This window comes from Pongo pygmaeus, chromosome 18 (genome assembly GCF_028885625.2).
Source record: "Pongo pygmaeus isolate AG05252 chromosome 18, NHGRI_mPonPyg2-v2.0_pri, whole genome shotgun sequence".
In the NCBI taxonomy this organism is placed as follows: Eukaryota; Metazoa; Chordata; class Mammalia; order Primates; family Hominidae; genus Pongo; species Pongo pygmaeus.
Genome location: NC_072391.2, coordinates 61240199 through 61264396, shown reverse-complemented (window position 1 = coordinate 61264396; position 24198 = coordinate 61240199).

Below are 24198 nucleotides of genomic sequence, written 5' to 3'. Positions count from 1 at the left end.
GTTCTTGCTCCACCCAGCTCTGTGCCCTAGAAATCAGGGCCTCATAAAGAGTATCAGTGGACTTTCCATCCTCTGGCTTCAGGTTACATGGGCAGAAAACAGTGGGTGGCAGGGATGGCGTAGGGGAGTAATTCCATTTACTCCCTTCATACAACGTCACTGTTGGTTGACTGCATCTTTCTAATAAGGGTCACACTTCTTGTCAAGCAGTCCTGGCCATGTAGCTACCATGTTTAATCTTTTTTGCTTACCCTTCCAGCCGAGAGATAGTCAAGGTTACCCACTATTACTAGTCCCATGGTACAACATCACCATGTTCTGGTTTCCTTAAACCCGATGACAATTTATAAATAGTTTGTTTATTAAACTCTCCTTTACTATCCAATTTGAGTCTATACTTGTACAACGAATAAGTAAAATATAGGTATCACATTCAAGAGTAGTTTAACATTATGACACTAATTATTTAATCCATCAAAACAGTGGGTCAATAAAAATAAATCACTTGAAGAGAGACATTAAAGACACTTTTAAAATTCAAAATCCATACTTACTATAAAATGTTAGTAATGATTATCTTCCTTAATGCAATAAAAATGAACTTTAGAAAAAGAGAAGTTAAAAAAACAAGCATTATTAATATAATAAAACAGATTAAAAGCATTCTTTAATGCAAATAATCAAGATGAAAATGACTAATATCATCTTTATTACTGATCTACATTCTATACATAATCTTCAATTAAACCAGAAAAGAACAAAATCACAGTTTTGGTTTTTTTTTTTAATGTTAAGAGTACAGTTTTTCCTGTTTTAGAATTACATGATTTTTCACCTGGGAAACCCAACAAAAGTAGCTGAAATAAAATAGGCAAAAATAATCAAAAGCCCAGTAATGGAACTGATAACAAAATTAACATAAAATTAGCAACTTTCCTGTTTACACTCAAATAACTGGTTAGGAAATGTTATGTAATCCCATTTATGATAGCCATGATCAAAACAGTTCTGGGTATAAAATCTTAAATATCTACCAATGAACAATTGAAAAAAAATGCTTTAGAATATTTGAGACTGTGGAGTAAAAGCTCCAATATTAGTTGATAAAAATTTAAAAGTTGGAGATGGAGTGACTTTGTCAACGATAAAGCACTTTAATGATTTGCTCCACAAAGTTATCTCTACAAGACCATGAGACTTGGCAATCAGAGGCTACTTTTTGCATTATGTATTCCCAGAATCTAGCATCTAATGTAATGTAGAAGCTAAATGTATGTTTGTTGAATTAGTGATATATGTGAATTAGTAATTGAATAAATGCATGCATGCATGTATAGTGAAAGAGTGGATAACATGGCAAATGTTCAATTACCAGTTCAAGCTACCTTTCCCTGAAAACAGAAATTGTATACAAAATAATTATTGCATAAATATTTGAGATTGTGCAGCTCTACCAAAAATAAAAAAGGACTTACAATGGTTGGGTTACTACATCCAAATGCCAATACTTATCACTAGATTGAAATCAGGATATCCCCAGAAATGTAACATGCAAGCTTCATATTTAGTAAGACTCAGAGAAAACTCATTCAAACTCTGTAGTGCTCATTTCTGATTTCCCTTCAGAGTCCCTTTGGGAGACCAGACACAGCTGGAAGCCACTATAGATGTCAGAGTGAGACTGTCACTTGAACTAAATGAGGCTAAAAATAAAGGGAATGGTGCTGCCACGTGAAGGATTAGCCATAAAGGACTCAGGCTTCCCTAAGAATTAGTTATCTCTAAAAAGCTGTTTGAACTGATACCGTAAGTGGGAAGAAATTCTGACAACACATCATAAGGGATTTTCATAGAGAGATTAACTGTATTGGTTCATGAAACTCAGATATGTCCAGTGGATATAGGAAAGGTTAGAAATTTTAGGTTTTATTGAAAAGAAAACTTTTTCAAAAATTAGACCCAAGTTTGTCAAAAGGTGAGAGGTTTAGGAATGAATATTTAATTATTTATTATTAAGTCTTATAGTAGGGTGAAGTTTAATATATACCGGGGTAAACATAATGTTTTGGAACTAAAAGACCAAGCACAAAGTCGCGCCTCCCCCACTGAGCTATGTGGCCTCTGTTAATTCATTTAACTATCCCAAGTTGTGCTTTTCTTATCTAAATGATACAGTAATAGTGCTGCATCAGCTATCTTAGGGCAGATTATTCGGACAATTATAAAAGAATAAACAGATTAAATATTCTTTCTAGAAAAGGATGTCCCTGCATTCCATTATATCCAACATGGTGGGCTTGAAAAGAATTATAGATCCCATCCCCTGCCTGCTGGGGTCTTAACTCTAGTTTGGAAGCACATTCGCATTTCCTAGACCACCCTACCTCCTTTCTCTGTCCTTCTTTCCCCCTCCATTTTCCTGCTTGCTTTCTCTACTCATGCACACATTTATTGAGCACCTGCTGGAACCTGAGCAAGGTGAACAAGGCACGCCCACATTCACATCCAAAGCCTCTCATTCACTCCCACCAAATAGTACGGGAACCTAGTTCATCACAGTGTAATTCCAGCATTTTCTTAAGAAATTGATATTAATTCCTAAAGTTCCCCTATCACCCTCTTTTACATTACTATCTCATGTTCTATATCCTTACAATTTAAATGTATACCTCATGCTTATTTCTGAATATAGTAGTACATGTGTGCTAAAAAGTGAATACAGAAATTTCCTAATAATTTAGTATCAAGGGTAGTGTTGTGTCTTCACATACAAGCATCTCAGTTTTGTTTGAATAGTTGGAGAGGCAGTAGAGTTTGATGCTTTATAAGCTGGACTTGCATAAAATGATCTGTCTCTGAATCCCAATGATATCATTAGCAGCTGTGTGACCTGGGGCAATTTATTTAGCTCCTCTCTCTCAGATCACTTAACAGAAAATAACTGGGCACAGTAACAGTACCTAAACCAAGGAACTGTTATTAAAGTTAATGGATTAACATCGCTAAAGAGCAAAGAATAGTGTTCGGCAAATAATAAAAACAGTAATTAATTATTATATAACAATATACTTATTAGTTATATATTAAATCTGAAATATATGTGTTTACTATATATATGCATATATACTTTTCCCTGTATAAACAGAAAAAGAGAAAGCAAACAACTATATAATGTAATGAACATTCTTTTCCAATAGAAGAAACCTTCATTTTTGTATTACAAAACTATTTCTTGAGTGTATACTGGGTGCAAGCTATGTATTTAGTGCTAGGGATACAGGTATAAACAAATAAGATATGATAAGCATGCAACTGTGACAATGAAGGATTAAATTCTGAGAGCCAAACAAATCAAGCATGCATAATTAAGGCTGTCAACTAATTCCTAAATTTTTATTTGCACTTTAACTGTTGTTTTTGTACAATGAAGAAGCACTAAGATTAAGTACGAAGATCTACTATGAATCAGCAAAATGCAGGAAACACCATTATATGAAGAGGCATTCTCAGCCATCTTTCCCATTTTAGAAGACATCACTTTACTACTTAATGAGCAGTTTTAAAGGATAAATGAGATTATATACTAATGTTTTTAGCTCCCTAAAAAAATCATTATCAATGCTAAGTCCACATAAATTACTTTAGAAGAAATAGAATAGAAATGGGGCTAGTAGTTACCAAAGTTAATCTGGGTGTAGAATTTGGCATCTATAAAAATGTATATAATGAATCCTAAAACTCCACCCTTCTCCCCAAATTGCCATAACAGACATCAGACTTTTTCAATAAAGTCCATTAGCTAGATCTGTAAAACCCTCTTAGGAGAAATACTGATTTTCAGTACATTTCTCAAATTGGGTAATTTGAGGGGTAATTTAAGAGTTTTGAAATCATTAAGACTACTTAATCCAATTATATAGCTTCTGATTCACAATTACTACTTTAAATTTTCTTTTGCCTATCATAAAATGTAGCTTTTATCTATATTATTTATAAGTGTAAATAAAAGCAAACCAACAATATTTTTTCTTCTTTTGGGGCCTTGCTTTACATAAGTAAACACATGCTTATTTATTGACCACTCCATTTTCAATTTGTAGAAAATAAAAAGGAATACTTCTCATAAGATACCTATTCATAAAATAGAGATCTAGTACTACAACTTGACTAAATTTTTGAATCATTCTCTGCTTCTAAGTGTCTATAGAAAATCAGGTACTGTTTTCTTTATAAGATTGTTTTCTTTGATCATGGCCCTATATTTTATCCCTTGATCAAGCTGTTTTATTAGATTTTCTTGTCTGCTTTCATTTGTCTAATACCCTGCTGTTTGCTTCACTCTCATTAAATGTTGCTGGTTCCTAAAATGCTATCAGTTTCCTTCACTTTGGTTTATCATGGTCTTAAGCTTTTTTTTCTTTTTCTCTTTTTATACTGAATTTCTATTTGCTGAAGAACAAAATTAGAGAGCACTTCCAAAAATGCTCCCTGCTACTTATCAAGACATTTAAGTTAATGTCCAGTTAATTTGATGAAAAAAAATAGCCAAATAATTTTTCAAATGTGACGTGTAATGCAAGCTCCACTCCCACAACCTTTTGATTCTTTTTGTGGTGAGAGTTTAGGGAATACGGAGGGAAATTTAGGTTACTGCAAAAAAAAAAAAAAAAAAAATTGGCAACAGATGTATAGAGATTCAAATTCCTGAAATGCATTGATACTTCTTATTACGATTGAAGCAGTCATAAGTGCCCATTGCTTCCAGGCTAATCACAGGGGCAAGTCTGTTATGCTACAAAACCATGGTTAAAAGAAATCACAGCTTGGAGACCTAAACGTAAGTGATGAACACTTCTTGGAGAAGAAGAGTTCCATAGCTGCTTTCATGTCTGGTAGAGCGGTAACGGGTGGAGAAATGTGCTACAGAAAGTGATTGGGAGAAGAACGCCAAGCTTTGATCAAACCTTAATGGCAACATGTAAGCTGACATGCATCCCTAGGAACCTCAGCTGAGGAGCAAGCCTGTAAACATCCACTGATTCTTTCCCTTGTTTCTTCACTGAATCCAAGAGGGTAGTATGCAAAGTATGGTGGAGGGAAAGAAACTGAGAAAGATTCCCACCTGAGGCATAAGGAACCTTCACAAAGGGGGAAGGCGATAGGCACCTGGAAGTTGGGAGAAAAGTGGGAGAGCCCAGAGAAATCCTTCTGAAAGATACCAATGCTTTGTCCCTTAAAAAGTCCCTTAAAGTCTGGATAATAGATCAGAAAGAGATCCATGGATATAGAAAGTGAAAGCGAAGAATGGAGAAAAGGAAGAATTCACCAACATTACAAAAATATGACATCTGGTCTGTAAAGTGGAAAGAGATTTCCTGTTTTGGAAACCCAGTAGTAGTGAGGTAACACATAAAGACATACCTAGAGTTGTGCCAGTGCTCAGATCCCATGCCCAGCTAAGGAAAAGCACTGTCTTCAAAATATTTTAGCCAGTAGTAAACGGAATGTAACTAAAGCCGCCAAAAACTCTACATGCATCTCTAATATAGATTAGATTGAATCAGCCTACATAATAGTAGCCTGAAAGAAAATAGAACTGTGTTGGCTCCTACCCCTCAGTGGGGTTAAATCATAAATACTTCAGTCTTTACTGTTTTCTTAACACATTCTCTCTGACATATAATAAAAAAGAATGTCTGACAGAAAACAGTCAGCAGAATTTGACACAAAGTCGTGAGAGTTTACACAGTAAATAAAAGTAGACATAGAAATAGCCAGATAAGAGAATTATCGCAGTGGGATTTCAAAATAAAAATGAAAAATACATTAAATGATCCAGGAGATGGTAGACCACATGTATGAACAGATAAGAAAATTTCAGATAGGGGCACAAAACAGAATGTTATAAATTAAAATATAAGATGTTAACCAAAAAGTGTATAAGGCAAGTCTCAACTGAGAAATTTATTTAGCGAAGGTTGAGGATGCTCCTGGAAAAAAGCGCATCACAAGAACATCCATGATCTTTCCAAATGGAGTTTTGGAAACTTTATTATTTTTATTTTTTTTTATTTTTTGAGACAGGGTCGTACTCTGTCACCCAGGCTGATTGCAGTGGTGCAATCATGGCTTACTGCACACTCAACCACCTGGGCTCAAGCCATTCTCCCACATCAGTCTCCCAAGTAGCCGGGACTACAGGCATGAGCCACCACACCTGGCTAATTTTTATTTTAATTTTTTATAGAGACAGAGTCTCACTAGTTTGCCCAGGCTGGTCTCAAACTCCTGGACTCAAGTGATCCTCCTGCCTCAGCCTCCCAAAGTGCTGCAATTGCAGGCATGAACCACTATGCCCAGCTGTGGGTTTTCAGTATTTTTGTTTGTTTGTTTTTGAGGCAAGGTCTCACTATTTTGCTCAGGCTGGTCTCGAGAGATCTTCAGTATTTAAAAGGGAAAGAACAAGCAGGAGAGCAAGACAATAAGAAAAAGAGGGAGAGTAGGCATCGAGGCAGATGGTTACATTTGTATGAGACTCTGATTAGCCTAAGTAAATTGACATTTTACTTGTAAAAAGAGAAAGTAAGAAAAAAGTCAATTATCCATTGTCTCACTCTCTGTAATTCTACATTTTACATAAGATAAAGTAAGCATGCTAAAAGAGGGAGTAGAGGAAAAAGCAAATCATGAATTTGTCTCAGGGTAGGTGGAAGAATGGTTTCTAGTCTTATCCTTGTCTTATACCTATGAAAATAAACTGGTAATTGACATCGTCAGTGTGAGATTCAACAAAACGTGGTTTTAGGGCTGGTTCCTAGGGGGGATGTGTATCCTGAAAGTTGCAGAGGCTCACAAGGTACTTTCTGGTGAGGTTTGTGAGAGAGAGCATTTGGGGAGATATGTGGCCTTCCATCATTGTGGAAACCTGGCTTATGGATAGGGTTATGACACAGAGTTGTAAAATTACAGCTGTTTGGGAACAAAAGGAAAGCAGTATTGTGAGACTCCATTCTCAAGCTTAAACTTTCTTTTTGTCATAATAGCTTAGGGTCCCGAGATTCTATTTTCTTTCACAGAGGTATCAGAAATGAAAAACTCATTTGAGAGATTTAGCATCATATTGGACACAACAGAGAAAAGAGACATTGTATTCGTTTTCCATTGCCATGTAACACTTATTACAAATTTAGCTGCTTAAAATAACACACATCTATTATCTCACAGTTTCCATGAGTCAGTAATCTGAGAAATGGCTTAGATGAATCCTCTGCTTAAGGGCTCACAATGCTGCTGTCAGAAGCTTGACTAAGAAGAAGATCTGCTTCCAAGCTTCCTCAGGTTACTGGCATAATTCATTTTCTTGCAGTTATAGGACTCATGGCAGCTTGCTTCTTCAAAGCCCGCAATCAACAATGAATGGAGGGAGAAGAAAGAGAGAGAAGGACACAGATGGAGGAAGAGAGACAGGAACTCTAGCACAGTGGATAATAGAATATTATGTGATCACATTTCTTTTGGTTAGAAGCCAGTCACACGTTGTATTAGTCAGTTTTGCGTTGCCATAAAGGAATACCTGAGGCTGCGTAATTTATAAAGAAAAGAGGTTTATTTGTCTCATTGTTCTGCAGGCCATACAAGCATGATTCCAGCATCTGCTCCTGGTGAGGCCTCAGAAAGCTTACAATCATGGCAGAAGGTGAATGGGGAGCAGTGTATCACATGTGAGTGAGGGAACCAGAGAGAGGAGGAGGTGCCAGGCTCCTTTCAACAGCCAGCTCTCCTGTGATCTCATTATCATGGGGAGGGCACCAAGCCATTCATGTGGGATCTGCCCCCATAACCCAAACACCTCCCACTAGGCCCCACCTTCAACACTGGGGATCACATTTCAGCATGAGATTCAGAGGAGACAAACATCCAAACCATGTCACAGTTCCTAACCATACTCAAAGGCTCAAGGAAAGAGGTTTACACAAAGGTGTGGATACCAGAAAGAGGAGCTCCTGAGGACCAACTTCGAGTCTGTCAAAGCAATCAGTTAACTTCAAGAAGTCAACTTAAAAAAATCCAAATTGAAACAACAATATAAAACTCTTCAAGATCTGCAGCACAATGTTAAACTATATAGCAAATGTGAAAGTAAAGCTCCCAAATTAGAGGAAACAAAGAAGAGAGCAGAAGAAATATCCAAAAACATAATAAAGTTTCTAAAACTTGAATGATTTTTAAGTATCAATGTACAAAAAAAAAAAAAAACTCATCAAATATCATTCAGGATAAACACAAAGATAAAGAAATCTTGTCATACCATCTGTAAAATGCTGAAAGCCAAAGATAAAGAGAACATTTTAAGTCAGCCAGACAGTAAAAAATGAGTTATTTTAATCAGGGAAACAATGATAAGAATGGCAGCTGACTTCTCATCAAAGACAAAATGTAGGACAGAAGATAATGGAAGGACATTTTTAAAGTACTGAAAGTAAATAAAAATGACCTCATAACCTACAATTCCACAGGCAATAAAAATATACTTCAGAGCTGAAGGTGAAAATAACATATTCGGAATCACCAAAAGAGAATTTGTATTAATTACAAAAAATAATTAGAGAGCTTTTTTATTCTTAAGGGATATAATATCAGAAGTCAGTCCCAGTCTGCAGAAAGAAATGAAGAGCATCAGAAAAGAGAAATAAGTAGTTTAAAAAATAAGACTATTTTTTGTATTTTTAAACTTCATTAAATGACTTTTATCTGTTTAACAGAAAAAGTGATACCTATGTCTTATGAGATTTATAACATATGTAGAAATAAAATGCATGCCAAAATTGAGAGGAAAGAGAAATTAACTATAATTTATAATATCCCAACATTATTCATGAAGTAGCAAAATATTATCTGACGATAGTGTGATATGTCAAAGATGCATATTGTAATCTCTAGTACAGCCACTAAAACAGAATAGTTTTAGCCAAAATGTCATAGCAGATCTAAAATACAAAGCAGATCTAAAATACTGTGTATGCATATCTTTCACTGATTCACCCAAATGAAGGAAAGAGGGACAGAAAAATGAAGCAAAAATAAGGCAAATAAAAACAAATTACAAGGTGGAAGAATTATGCACAAACGTATCAATAATTACATTAAAAGTTAACGGACTCACCACAAAAATTAGAAGGCAAAAATTACAGTCAATATAAAAAGTAAAGCTCTACTATGTGCTGTGTACAAGATCTACAGTTTAAATATGAAGACACAAAGAGATCAAATGGAAAATAATATGACATTCAATAAACTAATCATAAGAAAACTGGAATGGCTGTGTTAATATCAGATAATATAAACTGCAACACAAAGATTAATACAAGAGAAAAAGGAAATTTTATAATGATAAAAGAGAAAGGTGGCTGGATGTGGTGGCTCATGCCTGTAATCCTAGCACTTTGGGAAGCCAAGGTGGGTGGATCACCTGAGGTCAGGAGTTCGAGATCAGCCTGGCCAACATGGCGAAACCATGTCTTTACTAAAACTACAAAAAATTAGCTGAGTGTGGTAGTGGGTACCTGTAATACCAGCTACTCAGGAGGCTGAGGGAGAAGAATCGTTTCAACCCAGGAGGCAGAGGTTGCAGTGAGCTAGGATCGCACCACTGCGCTCCAGCCTGAGCAACAGAGTGAGACTGTTTAAAAAAAAAAAGAGAAAGGCATAAAAGGGCATAGCAATCCTAACTGTGCATCTTAGTTATGGCTGTTATAACAAGAATACCATAGGGCAGGTGGCCTAAACTAGGGGTCCTCAACCTTTGGGCCATAGACCAGTTCCTGTCTGCAGCCTGTTAAAAACCAGGCTCCACAGCAGGAGGTGAGTGGTAGGTGAGCCAGCAAAGCTTCATCTGTATTTACAGCCACTCCTCACGGCTCACATTACTGCCTGAGCTCTGTCTCCTGTCAGATCAGCAGCGGCATTAGAATCTCATAGGAACACAAACCCTATTTTGAACTGTGCATGTGAGGGATCTAGGTTGTGTGCTCCTTATGAGAATCTAATGTCTGATGATCTGTCTCCCATCACCCCCAGATGGGACTATCTAGTTGCAGGAAAACAAGCTCAGGGCTCCCACTGATTCTACATTATGGTGAGTTGTATGATTATTTCATTATATATTACAATGTAGTAATAATAGAAATGAAGTGCACCATAAATGTAATGCACTGGAGTCATCCCAAAACCATCCCCCAACCCTGGTCTGTGGAAAAATTGTCTTCCTTGAAACCAAAAAAGTTGGGGACCACTGGACTAAACAACAGAAATTGATTTCTCACAGTTCTAGAGGGCAGGAAGTTCAAGATCAAAGTGTCGGCCCATTCAGTTCCTGGTGAGGGCCCCCTTGTTTGAAATGGATGCCTTCTTGCTGTTTCCTCACATGGCAGAGAGAAAGGTCATCTTCCTGGTTTCTCTTCTTATAAAAAGCACGAATCTCATGAGGAATATATCTTCATGACCTAATTACCTCCCGAAGGCCCCACCTCCAAAAACCATCACATTAGGGATTAGAGTTTCAACATATGAACTTTGGAGAGGCACAACATTCAGGACATAGCACAGTGTAAATAATGAATACCATTGATTAAAAATAGGGAACTAAAATTGGTAGATAAAGAAATACACAAATCAACCATGACAGTTGGAGATTATAATAATCTTTGTCTTTCAGTAATTGGAGAGGTAAGAGAAACACCAATAAAGATACAGAAAATTTGAACAACACTATTTTAAACCTATGTGATATTTGTAGATATCATACCCAACAGCTGCTGAATACACAGTTTTATCATGTGGAAATAACAAAAGCTGAAATACACTTCGTACTGATTCTTCAAACAAGTTTCAAACATTTCGAATAATTAAAACCACATAATAGGGGATTCTCTGACCATCACAGTATTAAAGTACAGATATAAAAGTAATAAAGTACAGATACAAAAGTATAAAAATTTAGAAAGTCCCCAAATACTTGAATATTAAGCAATACACTTAAGTAATCTATGTATTAATAAAGAAATAAAAGTAGAAATTTGAAAATATTTCAACCTGAATAATACTGGAAACTCACCATATCAAAATTTGAGAAAAAATGGTAAAAGAAGTACTTTGAGAAATTTTTTAAGAATGTAAATGTTTGTATTTGAAGAGAAGGGTGTAAAATCAATAACTTAAGCTTTTACCTGGAGAAGATTTTAAAAAGCCAATTAAAATCAAAGTAGAAAAAGGAAACGTTAAAATTGTTCTATCGATGCTAAACATGAATTTATACTGCCTCCAGTGTAAGCCAGTAAGTATCACAAGCATTCGTTCTAACCTTCTCCCCTGACTTATTCATAACTTCTCCTCTTCCTCAGTGAGAAACCAGGTTCCACCCCCACCATTCATTTACTTATATTTTCAACCCTAGTGCACATGTAACATAGCTCAGAATTGTTGACCAATATTTCCATGAGAAACAAATCTGCCAACTAGAGTACAATGTTTATATAGTTTATTTTTTCTTAAGTCCTACACAAAATCTTGTATACAATCCAACATTCAAAGAAAAGCCTATCTGCTTGGGAACAGAAGGAAAGTAACTTAGGAATTTAGGAATCCCCTAAGTTTTAGGGGAAGCAACTAAAATGTTCTTCAAAGGGTGAATTACTAACCAATCTGTTGTATCCTTACAATGGAATACTATTCAGTAATAAAGAAGAATAAAGTTCATGGAGAAACCCAAACATGGATAAACCCAAAATACATTTTATTAAGTGAAAAAAACCAAACCCAAAAGTAAATATGTTGTATGAGTTTACTATCATGACATTCTGGAAAAGGCAAACATAAAACAGATTTAGTTGCCAGATGTTTCCAGTGGAGGGGTTGTTGACAACAAAGGGAATGGACAGGTAACTTTTTTGGGTAATAGGACTGCTCTGTGTGGCGCTGGGGTGGTGGGTACATGACTCGGCACTTGGCAAAATTCATAGAATCACAAAGAGTGAACTTTAATTTATGCAAATTTAACAAACAACAATCAACCAGGATGTCTGGGGTTCTAAAGCTGAATAAAAACTTAGACCACCCCACCCAAAAACATACAACTATATTACAAATTATATTAGTCGGCTTGGGCTGGCATAAAAAATGCCACATTCTGCCTGGCTTAAATAACAGAAATTTACTTATCATAAGTAAACTTGGAGGCTAAGAAATCAAATGAGGTGTCAGCCAGTTGGGTTTCTGGTGAGGGCTCTCTTCCTGGCTTACAGATAGCTACCTTCTTCTGTCTGTGTCCTTACCTTTCCTTAGTGTGGAGAGAGAGACAGAGAAGTGAGGGGTGCGGGGGGCGGGGGCGGGGAGAGAGAGAGAGAGAGAGAAAGAATGTCTCTTTTTCTTCTTATAAGGCCACCAATCCTATGACCATATCCTTTGACTTCATTAAACCTTGATTACCTCCTAAAAGCCTTACCTTCAAATATATTCACATTGGAGTTAAGGCTGCAATGTAAGAATTTTGGGGGGACACAACTTAGTCCATAATGCAAATGTATGACCACACCTCATTGAAGGAATTGGGGAATAAAGAGCTGACCTAAGTAACCTTGGAAAATGATGTTTTTGCTCTTTGACTGGAAACAATCAGTTTAAAATTAAAAATAATTTAGTAATTGATACATAAATTTAACATGTTCCTTCATTTTCTCCCTTCTCTCCAAGAATTGTTATTAATTTGATGGTGCATCTTAAAATTTATGGCATTTAGTGTCTTACAGAGATTAATTTTATAACATCTTTAAAGCTTCTAGTACATCCTCTAACACAGAATTACCACTTAATTAATAGTAGCTGTTTACACTTCTTAAACCTTTAACGTAGTTAAAATCGTAGGGTGTATACAATTCTGTACTCTGCTATTTGCTATATTTGAATGTCTCTTTGTTTTGATGGTGATAATAGTAATAATAAATTTTATGTTATAGCTTTCCATAGAGTTGATGCACAATTATTATTCCCTTATTCTCAGACATTCAAATTACATCCGGTTTTGTGATTTGTTGCAATTTCCTTGTGGACACATAAAACTTTTTTGACTACCTAAGTTTAAATGGAACTGAAGCATCAAAAACATACAATAAATAAATTTATTTTGAAATTTATCTTAAAAGTTAATTTTGAAAATAATGACAGATATGGATAATTATACGTTCCACTTCACTAGGAAATAATTCTCAAGGTCTTTTAAATGGAATTCTTAATATTTATCCTATTTTGCCATAGTTTAATCAATCTCTATCTCACCTCATTAACCATTTATCATAAAATTGTTATTCTTTATTTTCTTCTAAAAACAGCTTTGTTGAGATACAATTCATATAGCATATGAATTATGATTCATTTAAAGTGTGCAATTCACTTAGTGTAATGGCTTATGCCTGTAATCCCAGCACTTTGAAAGGCCAAGGTTGGGGAGGATCACTTGAGGCCAGGAGTTGGAGAATAGCCTGGGTAACATAGCAAGACCCCATTTCTTAAAAAAAAAAAAAAAAAAATTAATTAACCGACTGTGGTAGCACATGCCTGTAGTCCTAGCTACTCAGGAGGCTGAGACAAGAGGACTGCTTGATCCCAGGAGTTTTAGAGGAGTTCTAGGTTACAGTGAGCTATAATCACATCACTGCACTCCCAGCCTGGGTGACAAAGAAAGAAGCTGTCTGGGGAAAAAAAAAAAAAGTGAACAATTCAATAGCTTTTAGAATATTTGCTGATATATTGCAACCATTACCACAGTAAGAGTTATTTAAATATTATGAATGCATGTCTTATCAGATATATAATTTGGAAATATTTTCTCCCATTTCATGGGTTGTCTTTTCATTTTCTTGATGGTCTCCTTTGACTCATAATAGTGTTTAATTTTAATAAAGTTTATCTATTTTTTTGTTCCTCCTGATTTAGATATCGTATCAGTAAATCCTTTGCCAAATTCAAGGTCATGAAGATTTTCCTGTTTTCTTCTAAGAGATGTATATCTTTAGCTCTACTATTTAGATATATCTATTTCGAGTTATTTTTTCTACATGGTGTGAGATAAAGGTGCAACTTCATTATTTTACATGTGTACACAATCGTCTTAACACCATTTGCTAAAAAGATATTTTTGCCCATTGGATGCTCTTAGCACCTTATCAAAAATTGATTAACCACAGATGTGTGGGTTTATTTCTGGAACCTCAATTCTATTCCATTGATATATATGTCTGCTCTTGAACTAGGACTGTCTTAATTACCATTGGTTTGTAGCAAGTTTTGAAATAGGGCAATAGGACTTCTGTTTTATTAATCTTTCTCCAGGATTGTTTTGGCTATTCTGGATTCCTTACAATTACATATTCGTGTTAGCATCATCTCGTAAATTTCTACAAATAATTCTATAAATCTTTATCAGTTTGGGGGAATATTGCCAGTTTAGCTATAAATATGAATATTGAAGACTTAAGTCTTCAAGTTCTTGAAAAGAGATGTTTTCCCAATTATTCAGAACTTCTGTAAACAATATTTTGTAGTTTTCAGAGTTTGTTTTGAATTATTTTGATAATTTACCAAATATTTTCTTTTTCATGCAATTATAAATTGAATTTTCTTCATTTCATTTTTTGAATTTTCAAGTGTATAGAAATACAATTAATTTTTACACATTGATTTTATACCCTGAACATTTGCTAAATGTGTTTATTAATTCTAATAGTGCTTTGTAAATCCTTTGGAATTTCTATATACAAGATCGTGTCATCTTTGAATACAGATCGTTTATTTTTATTTCTTTCAGTTTAGATGATTTTTTTTTTACCTGATTTTCTTGGCTATAACCTCCAGTACAATGTTGAAGATAAATGGCACGGGTGGATTTTTCTGTCTTACTTTTGATCTTAGGAGGAGAGTATCTGGTCTTTCACCATTAAGTATGATGTTAGTTGTGGAGTTGTTCTAGATGTCCTTTAGCAGATTGATGAAGTTCCTTTTTTCTATTCCTAATTTGTTGAGTAATGTTTATCATGAAAGAATGACTATGTGATTTTTGCTTTATTCCATTAATATATTGTATTAAGTTAACTGATTTTCAAATGTTGAACCAACATTGTGTCCCTGGGATAAAGCCCAGTTACTACATGGCGTATAATGTGATTTATATGTTTCTGGATAGAATTTGCTAACATTTTGTTGAAGATTTTGTGTTTATATGCGCAAGATTTATTGGTTTGCAATCTTATTTTATGGTGATGATGTGAGAGGAGGGAGAATGAAATCAACTAGGCAGATAGTTAGGGCAAGGGTCCTTGGTAGAATTTCCTTCTAACAAAAAGCAGCCTCTCTTCTGACAAAAAGCAGCCCAAGAGGCCATTTTTCCCTCAGCAAAGAGCAGCCTGAAAGATAAGGCTGCAAAAAGAGATAAGGAAGGCAAGCTCTAACACAGAAAGGGGCCTCCTGTGTGACTGACAGACAAACAGTGGGCCCCAGTAAGCACAGTCCCCTCTTTTCTTGGAAATACTCAGACAAGGAGGCTTGTGCAGGGAGAGGGCCTGCAGCGGCACCCATAAGAAGAGTTACCCTGAACCAGGCACATCCACCTCGAAGTGTTCTGCCCCGCCAGTTCCTTTGGTTCATTTTTTACACATGAGCAGCAGGAAGAGATAAACAACATGGAATAACTCAGACTAAGAAGCCCACATGCGCACTAGAAAAGGTAGAGGTGGAAACTCAGAAATTCGTGCCTTATGCAAATAAAGCACCCCTCCCCTCCAGCTTTTCTATAAAAACCCTTGCACTTCTCTGTAAAGTGGCCACCCATCTTTCTGGAACCCCTCTCTGCTCCAAAGAGCTTTCTTCCTTTTGCTTATTAAACTTCTGTTCTAACCTCACCTTTAGGGTGTCCGCGTCCTTAATTTCCTTGGCCATAAAACCAAGAACTTCGGGTGACACCTCAGACAAGGAGGCCAGTTTTGATGACTTTGTCTGCTTTTGGTATCAGGCTAATAATGGCTTCATAAATGAATTGGGACGTGTTCCCTCCTCCTCTATCTTTTGGAAGAGTTTGTGAGGAATTGGATTTGATTCTTCTTTAAATGTTTGGAAGAATTCAGTAGTGAAGCCATCTAACCCTGGCATTCATTTCTTTGTTAGTCGGTTGTTCATTTGTTTTTTGTTTTTTGTTTTCGTTTTTTTTTTTTTCATTTTATTTTGTAATAGATACTGTGGGTAGTTTTTTTTTTTATTAGTGCTTCAATTTCTTCACTTCCTATGTTTATTCATATTTCTCCTTAATTTAGTTTCTGTTTCTCCTTACATTAGTTTCAATAGTTTGTGTCTTTCTAGATATTTTGTCCATTTCATTTATCAAACGTGTTTCCATACGGCTGTGTATAGTATTCCCTCATTATCTATTTTTATTTTTTTAGTATCTAGTAATAAGGTCTCTCATTTCCAATTCTAGTAAAGTGAGTCCTTTTTTCAATCAGTCTTGTTAAAGATTTTTCACTTCTATTGATCTTTAAAAACAGCTTTTGGTTTTATTGATTGTCTCTATTGTTTTCTGCCCTCTATTTTATTGATTTCTCCACTAATATTGATTATTTCTTTTATTTTCTTGCCGGGAATTTAGTTTGCCATCAATAAGTGATTGATTTATTTCTTATTAATACAGATATTCATAGCTATAAAATTCCCTCTAAACACTGCATTTACTGTATTCCACAAGTTTTGCTATCTTTTGTCTTTATTTGGACTTATCTCAAAGTATTTTCTGATTTTTTTTTTTTTTTTTTTGAGACGCAGTCTCGCTTTGTCACCCAGGCTGGAGTGCAGTGGCGCGATCTCGGCTCACTGCAAGCTCCGCCTCCTGGGTTCACGCCATTCTCCTGCCTCAGCCTCCCGACTAGCTGGGACTACAGGCGCCCACCACCACGCCCGGCTAATTTTTTGTATTTTTAGTAGAGACGGAGTTTCACCATGTTAGCCAGGATGGTCTCGATCCCCTGACCTCATGATCTGCCAGCCACGGCCTCTCAAAGTGCTAGGATTGTAGGCGTGAGCCACTGCGCCCAGCCGTATCTTCTGATTTTTAAAATTTATTTTTTTCTCAGTGGGTATTTATTAATGCTCTAAGTTTAATTTATTTGTAAGCTACCCAGTTTTTTTCAGGCTTTTGATTTTTAATTCATCCCATTGTGGTCAGAGAAATACTTTGTATGATTTCAATTATTTTAAATGTGGAATTCTTGCACAGCTTATTATGTCATCTGTCCTAAAGATGTTTCAGTGTACACTTGAGAAAAATAAATACTCTGTTATTTGGGGATGGTATTTTATAGGTGTCTGTGAGATCTAGTTCTCTAATAGTGTTGTATAAGTCTTTGGTTTCCTTATTGATTTTCTTTCTAGTTGTGCTATCAATTATTTAAAGTGAGAATTGAATTCCCCAACTATCATTGTTGAATTGTCTATTTTTTCATTCATTTATGTTTGTTTTCAATATATTTCAGTGCTCTGTTTTTAAGCTCATATGTTTATAATTGTTTTGTCTTTGTCATAGAGTGACCCCTTTATCATAATAAAATTTCCCTTTTTATCTATACTGAATTTTTGGTTTTTTAAAGCCTAAGTCAGGTATCAGTATAGCTACTCTTGCTTTCTTGTGGTCCTGTTTTCTTTTATTTTTTTTTTTAATTTTTGGGACAGAGTTTCACTCTGTCACCCAGGCTGGAGTACAGTGGCATGATCTCGGCTCACTGCAACCTCTGCCTCCTGGGTTTAAGTGATTCTCCTGTCTCAGCCTTCCAAGTAGCTGGGATTACAGGCACTTGCCATCACCACCTGTATAATTTTTGTATTTTTAGTAGAGACGAGGTTTCACCATGTTGACCAGGCTGGTCTTGAACTCCTGACTTCAGGTAATCTGCCCGCCTTGGCCTCCCAAAGTTCCGGGATTACAAGGGTGAGCCACCGTGCCCAGCTTACTTCTGGTCCTGTTTTCATTACATAAATATTTTTTCCATTCTATTACTCTTCATCTCTTTATATTATTGAATCTAAAGTGTATGTGCTATAGGCAATGTAAAGTTGAATACTGCTTTTTTAAAATCAGCCTGACAATTTCTCTCTTTCAATTGAGTCATGTAATTTATTCACATTTAATGTTATTATTGATATAGTTGGAGTTGTACCTGTAATTTTACTTCTGGTTTTCTATATGCTTCATGTTGTTTTTCTTTTCTATTCTTCCTTTATTTTTTGTACTAATTAAATATTTTCTAATGTAGCATGCAAAATTCTTTACTAATTTTTACAATATTTTTGAGTTTTTAAGTGGTTATTAGGTATATCATGTGTGCCTTAACTTATGCAAATCAGCTTCTAATTTATATTAGCTCAATTCCAGTGATTTTTAGAAATGTTACTCATTTATAGCTGTATTTCCTTTCCTCCATGTTGTCATACTACTGTCTTATCTATTATATCTGTTAGTATTTCTTGCCCAAAAATATATTGTTACAAGTATTGCTTTACGATATATAGTCATTTTTAGGAAAATACAGCTCTGTTTCCTCTCATCTCATTTGACTCTATTGGCAAATACATTGTACCCATATTGCATTTCTCTATAATATAAGCCCAAAAATTCATTACACACACACACATGCATACACATACACACACACACACACACACACACACACACACACACAAATGGCTTTTAAAGCATTTAAGAAAAGAAAGAAGAAAAATAGGCTTTTTTGATAGTCTTTTTTGTTTAACAATTATGTAATTGCCTTTACTGGTGTGTGTGTGTGTGTGTGTGTGTGTGTGTGTGTGTATTAGAATTACTATCTGAGATTACTTGCTTTTAGCCTAAAGAATTTGCTTTAGTGCTTGTTATGAGGTGAGTATCCCAGCAACAAATTCTTTTTCTTTCTGTTTATCTTGAAAAGACTTTATGTTGCCCTTATTTTGGAAAGATAGCTTTGTTAGAAATACAATTCCTGTTTAGCAGGACCTTTTTTTTCTTCTGTTTTTCCCTGGCCACTTTGAGAATATTATTCACTGCCTAGCGTGGCGTCCTGTGTTTCTGCTGAGAAGTAGCTGTAAATTTTATTGGTGTTCTACTGTAAATAACTAGTCATGTTTTTCTTACTGCTTTCAAATTTTTCTGCTTGTTATTAACTTCCAGCACTTTTACTATGCTGTGTCTGCTCATAAATCTTTTAAAACTTATCTTTCTTGGGGTTTGTTGGGCTTCCTAGATGTGTAGGTTATTGTTGTTTGTTTGTTTTGTTTTTTGGCAACAGAGTCTTGCTCTGTCACCCAGGCTGGAGTGCAGTGGGGTGATCTTGGATTGCTGCAACCTCTGCCTCCCAGGTTCAAGCGATTCTCCCACCTCAGCCTCCCGAGTAGCTGGGATTACAGGTACACACCACCATGCCCAGCTAATTTTTGTATTTTTAGTAGAGACGGGGTTTCACCATGTTGGCCAGGGTGGTCTCAAAATCCTGACCTCAAGTGATCTGCCCACCTCAGCCATCCAGAGTGCTGGGATTAAAGGCATGAGCCACCGCGCCAGGCCAGATTACTGTTTTTATGTGGGAAATTTTAGCTACTGTGGTTATTTTGAATCGTTTTTCTGCTTTTTTCTCTCTTTCCTCTCCTCCTTGTGCGTCCGTGATATGTAAGTTGGTGTAATTAATGATGTCTCATATATCTGTGAGGCTGTCTTCATTTTTGCTTTTCATTAATTTTTCTCTTTGTTCTTCAACTCACATCATCTCTGTTGATTGACCTTCTGGTTTGCTTATTCTTTCTTCTGCCAGTTCAAATCTACTGTTGTGTCCTCCGAGAGAACTTTCCATTTCAGTTATTTAATTTTCAACTCTCCTTCAATTTGAACCCTATTTCAATTTCCAAATTGAACTCTATTTCAATTTTCATAATTTTTAAAAATATGTTTATCTTTTAATTGATGCTTTCTAGTTTATACAACAGTGTCATCATACCTTCCCTTACTTCTTCAGCTTTAGTTTTCTTAACAGTCATGAACGTGTATCTATATAATGGCTCATGTGGAGTCCTTTTCTGTTAATTCTGATATAGTTTCTCTCACAGGCAATTTTTGTTGCCTGTATGAACACTGAAAATTTGAGCCAGGTCTCAGTTAATTTAGAAAGTTTATTTTGCCAAGGTTAAGGACGTGTGCCCGGGCCACAGCCTCAGGATGTCCTGATGCAGCCTCAGGAGGTCCTGGCTACATGTGCCCAAGGTGGTCAGAGCCAGTTTGGTTTTACACATTTTAAGGAGACATGAGACATCAATCAACATATGTAACATGAACATTGGTTCTGTCTGGAAAGGAAGGACAACTCAAAGCAGGGAGGGGCCTTCCAGGTCATAGGTAGATAAGAGACAGAAGGTTGCATTCTTTTGAGTTTCTGATTAGCCTCTCCAAAGGAGCCAATCAGATATGCATTTATCTCAGTGGGCAGAGGGGTGACTTTGAATTGAATGGGAGGCAGGTTTGCTCTAAGCACTTCCCAGCTTGACTTTTTCCTTTAGTTTAGTGATTTTGGGGGCCCAAGATATTTTCCATTTACACCTGTTTTGTTTTGTTTTGTTTTGTGCTGGTGTGTGGGTAGTACTTTTATAGTTAGTTAGATGCATCACATTTTTGTTGTTGTTGTTAGAAACTTAATGTTTTAAATAATACATTGTAACAGTTCTGGATATTGTCTCTCTCTGATGGCTTGTTATTGTTTCTGTTTATTTACTTATTTAGTGACTGAATGGGTTGTTTTGTTAAAATCTATTCCCCCCACCCCCACACACCCACAGTATTCAGCTTTTTATACTCCTCTGAAAGGCCCAGCTTTGTGTATGCCCACATCACCCTAGGAAGACAGTGGGTTTGGAAGGGCTCTCTTCTCTTTCGATGACTCCACTCAGCTGTTTTACTGTATTAACGGTGGGCTAATTGCTCTATTGTTGTCAACAATGCCCTGTGGCATATATTGCTCTACAAGCAAATCCAGTCCAAATCTGGCACTTTTGAAGAAATAATTTCTTTTTTATTTTGAGACACAGTTTCACTCCATCAACCAGGCTGGAGTACAGTGGTTTAAACTTAGCTCATGGTACCCTCAAATTCCTTGGATAAAGTGATCCTCCCATGTCAGCCTCCCTGAGTAGCTGGGACTACAGACTCCATAAGTAGCTGGGACCACCATGCCCAGATATTGTTATTTTATTTTTTGTAGAGATGGGGGTCTCGTTTTGTTGTCCAGGCTTGTCTCAAACTCCCAGTCTCAAGTGATCTTCCTACATTGGTCTCCCCAAATTCTGGGACTACAGGCATGTGTACAACACGGAGTTAATTTTTGAATTTTCTGCAGAAAAAGGATCTCACTATGTTGCCCAGGATGGTCCTGAACTCCCAGCCTCAAAAGATCCTCTTGCCTTGGCCTCCCAAAGTGCTGGGATTACAGGAATGAGCCTTGGTACCCAGCCCTGAAGGAATAATTTCTAAGAGCAGTGTTTGATTTTTGTTCTAATCCCATGAAGTCTCATCTGAGCTGTCTGTTACCTGATTTTTCTCTGCGAACTATCAGACCTACAGTTTGGTTTGTATCTTGAATCTGGTCCCAGTTGCCTTTCACCACAACCTCCACTGTTTTTGAGAGCACCTTTAGGCTTGAAATTCTTCACTATCTGTTGCAAATTAAATCAGGTCCTTTGGGAACAGATTAGAAGCTTACCTTTCTATAGACTCATTCTTCAGGAAAAATCTCTGGAGTTCAGAGTGGGAAGAATAACAAGCTTCTCTTTAAGTCAAATTCTTAATCTATAGCTGAGTACTCCACAGGGAGAAAGTGGAAGCCTGAGCCTTCCTCAGATTGTGTCTCGTGGCATGGGATCACTACTTCATGAGCTGGGTAAAGAGTAAGTAAAGCCCAGTGTTCTCAACACATTCCATCTAATATAGAAACTTTTTTTTTTTCCACAAGTTGTGTCTGGGAAGAAGGCAGTCCCCAATTCTCAACTATGTTCCCCTGGGACTTAGCTTCTGCAACATGTAACGGGGATAGAGTAAGAAACACAGACATCCTGCTTATCCCAGGAAAAAATATCTTGTTCTGATTGCTGTGGGGAACAAGAACTCAGTGTAGTCTTAATTCAAATATTACAGACTCCTGCGTTTTTTGCCTATTTTCGTATAAGTTCCTGAAGAGATATTTCTTCATTTGCTGTTCACCCTTAAGGCCACTTTCGAAAATAGTTCTCACGTGTTGCACTGGGTGTGTAGCTCTTCACACTGCCATTCCAGAACTTTGCCCAAATTACTGTTCTTGAACAGTATGTTAAAGGGTTCCCCCCTACCTCCCTCTGATAATAATCTGTATCCCTTTTCTATTTCCTAACATAGACCAACTCTATGATCTGGGTCGTGTCAAATTCCAACTTTATTATTTAATAGCAACTTCTTTTTAATTGAATACTTCTGCCCTTCATTTTCATCATCTGTAAAATGGAGAACCACTGTGAAAGAGAACACTAAAGAAGAATCCTATTGATGAGACTGAAAGCACATTCATAAATAATATTGAAATCAAGGCAAATAAAGCAGGTGCTGAGATCTGTGCCTGTGGACCTTACTGATCTGTTAAAAGCCGTTTTGATTTTACTTTGGCTAAGCACTAAAGTGTCTTGAGTTTTGAAGTAGATTTGTTGCTTTCCAACTTATAATACTGGGAATTGACAAAAAAAAAAAACAGTTAAATAGGTCCAATTAATATAACAAAGACCTAAATTCCTTTTATTTTGGTATGATTTATTGGCGATATATAGAAATCAAACTGGTGGATACTAATTCTCTTGTATTGGAGCTTTAAACTCGAAAAATCTAATCCTTAGCCAAGTGCAGTGGCTCACGCCTGTAATCCCAGCACTTTGGGAGGTTGAGGCAGGAGGATTGCTTGAGGTCAGGAGCTTGAGACTAGCCTGGACAACATAAAGAGACCCTGTCTCTACTAAAAATCAAAAAAATTAGCCAGGAGTGGTGGTACACACCCGTAGTCCCAGCTACTCAAGAGGCTGAGGCAGAAGGATCACTTGAGCCCAGAATGTTGAGGGTACAGTGATCTGTGATTGTACAACTACACTCCAGCCTGGGCATGGAGCAAGCCGATCTCTAAAGAAATTAAAAATTTAAAAATATCTTGTTTTTCTTGTTAGTAATGTCAAGGTATTTGGAATTCTCTTCCACTTTTTTTTTGAATATGAAGTAGACATTTCTGTCACAAGATACTTCATATATTTTAAGAATACATAGCTGCTAATTTAATGAGAACACATTAAAATCAGAGGTTGCAAAATGTAAATTATGGCCAAATGAAGTATTTGTGATCACACAGAACACTGGATGGGCATGTACTCTTCTTTGTTTGCTAGAGCTTTAGTAGTTGTTTCTACTCATGTGTTACAAATTCTTGTATATATGTCTAGTTGCAATTTCTTTTCCGTGCAGTACTCCAGATATCACACAAAATAAGATTACTAGTGGATACTCATTGTTGAACCACAGAGCGCATTGTAAACCAAATTCACATTTTCTCCCATGCCATTCCTTCTGCAGGTTTTTCTACATTCCTTGGTGGATACTTGTATCTTATGCTTATTTTCCTCTCTTGCCTCAGACATGATGCCTGGTGCTTACTTTTTAATTCTTTTTTCTTACCAGAAAGTACTGAGCTCAACTTAAACAGTGTTTTTAAATAAGCAGTGTTCATGGTTTTGTTGGTTAGTGTGTCTTTCATTTTCTGGACCATTATCGAGCTCTTTTCCTGGTTTTACTATGAACTTTAAGCTCTATGGGAGAAGGATCAAAGAAGACAAAAACACAACACATTCCAGTTAATTCAAACAATATTTTGTGAGCACATCATGAACCTAGTCAATGTGATGATCATCAAAAACACATCTTCAAATAATGCATAACTAGTCCCTTGCCCTGCCCTCAAGGCGCTAAGATCTGACAAGATGCTGTCTTGCTGGCAGCAGGAATCTGGAGTTTAGAACAGAGGTCTAGACACGGGGGGGGGTTGACATGAAAAAGGTGAAAGTAGATATTAT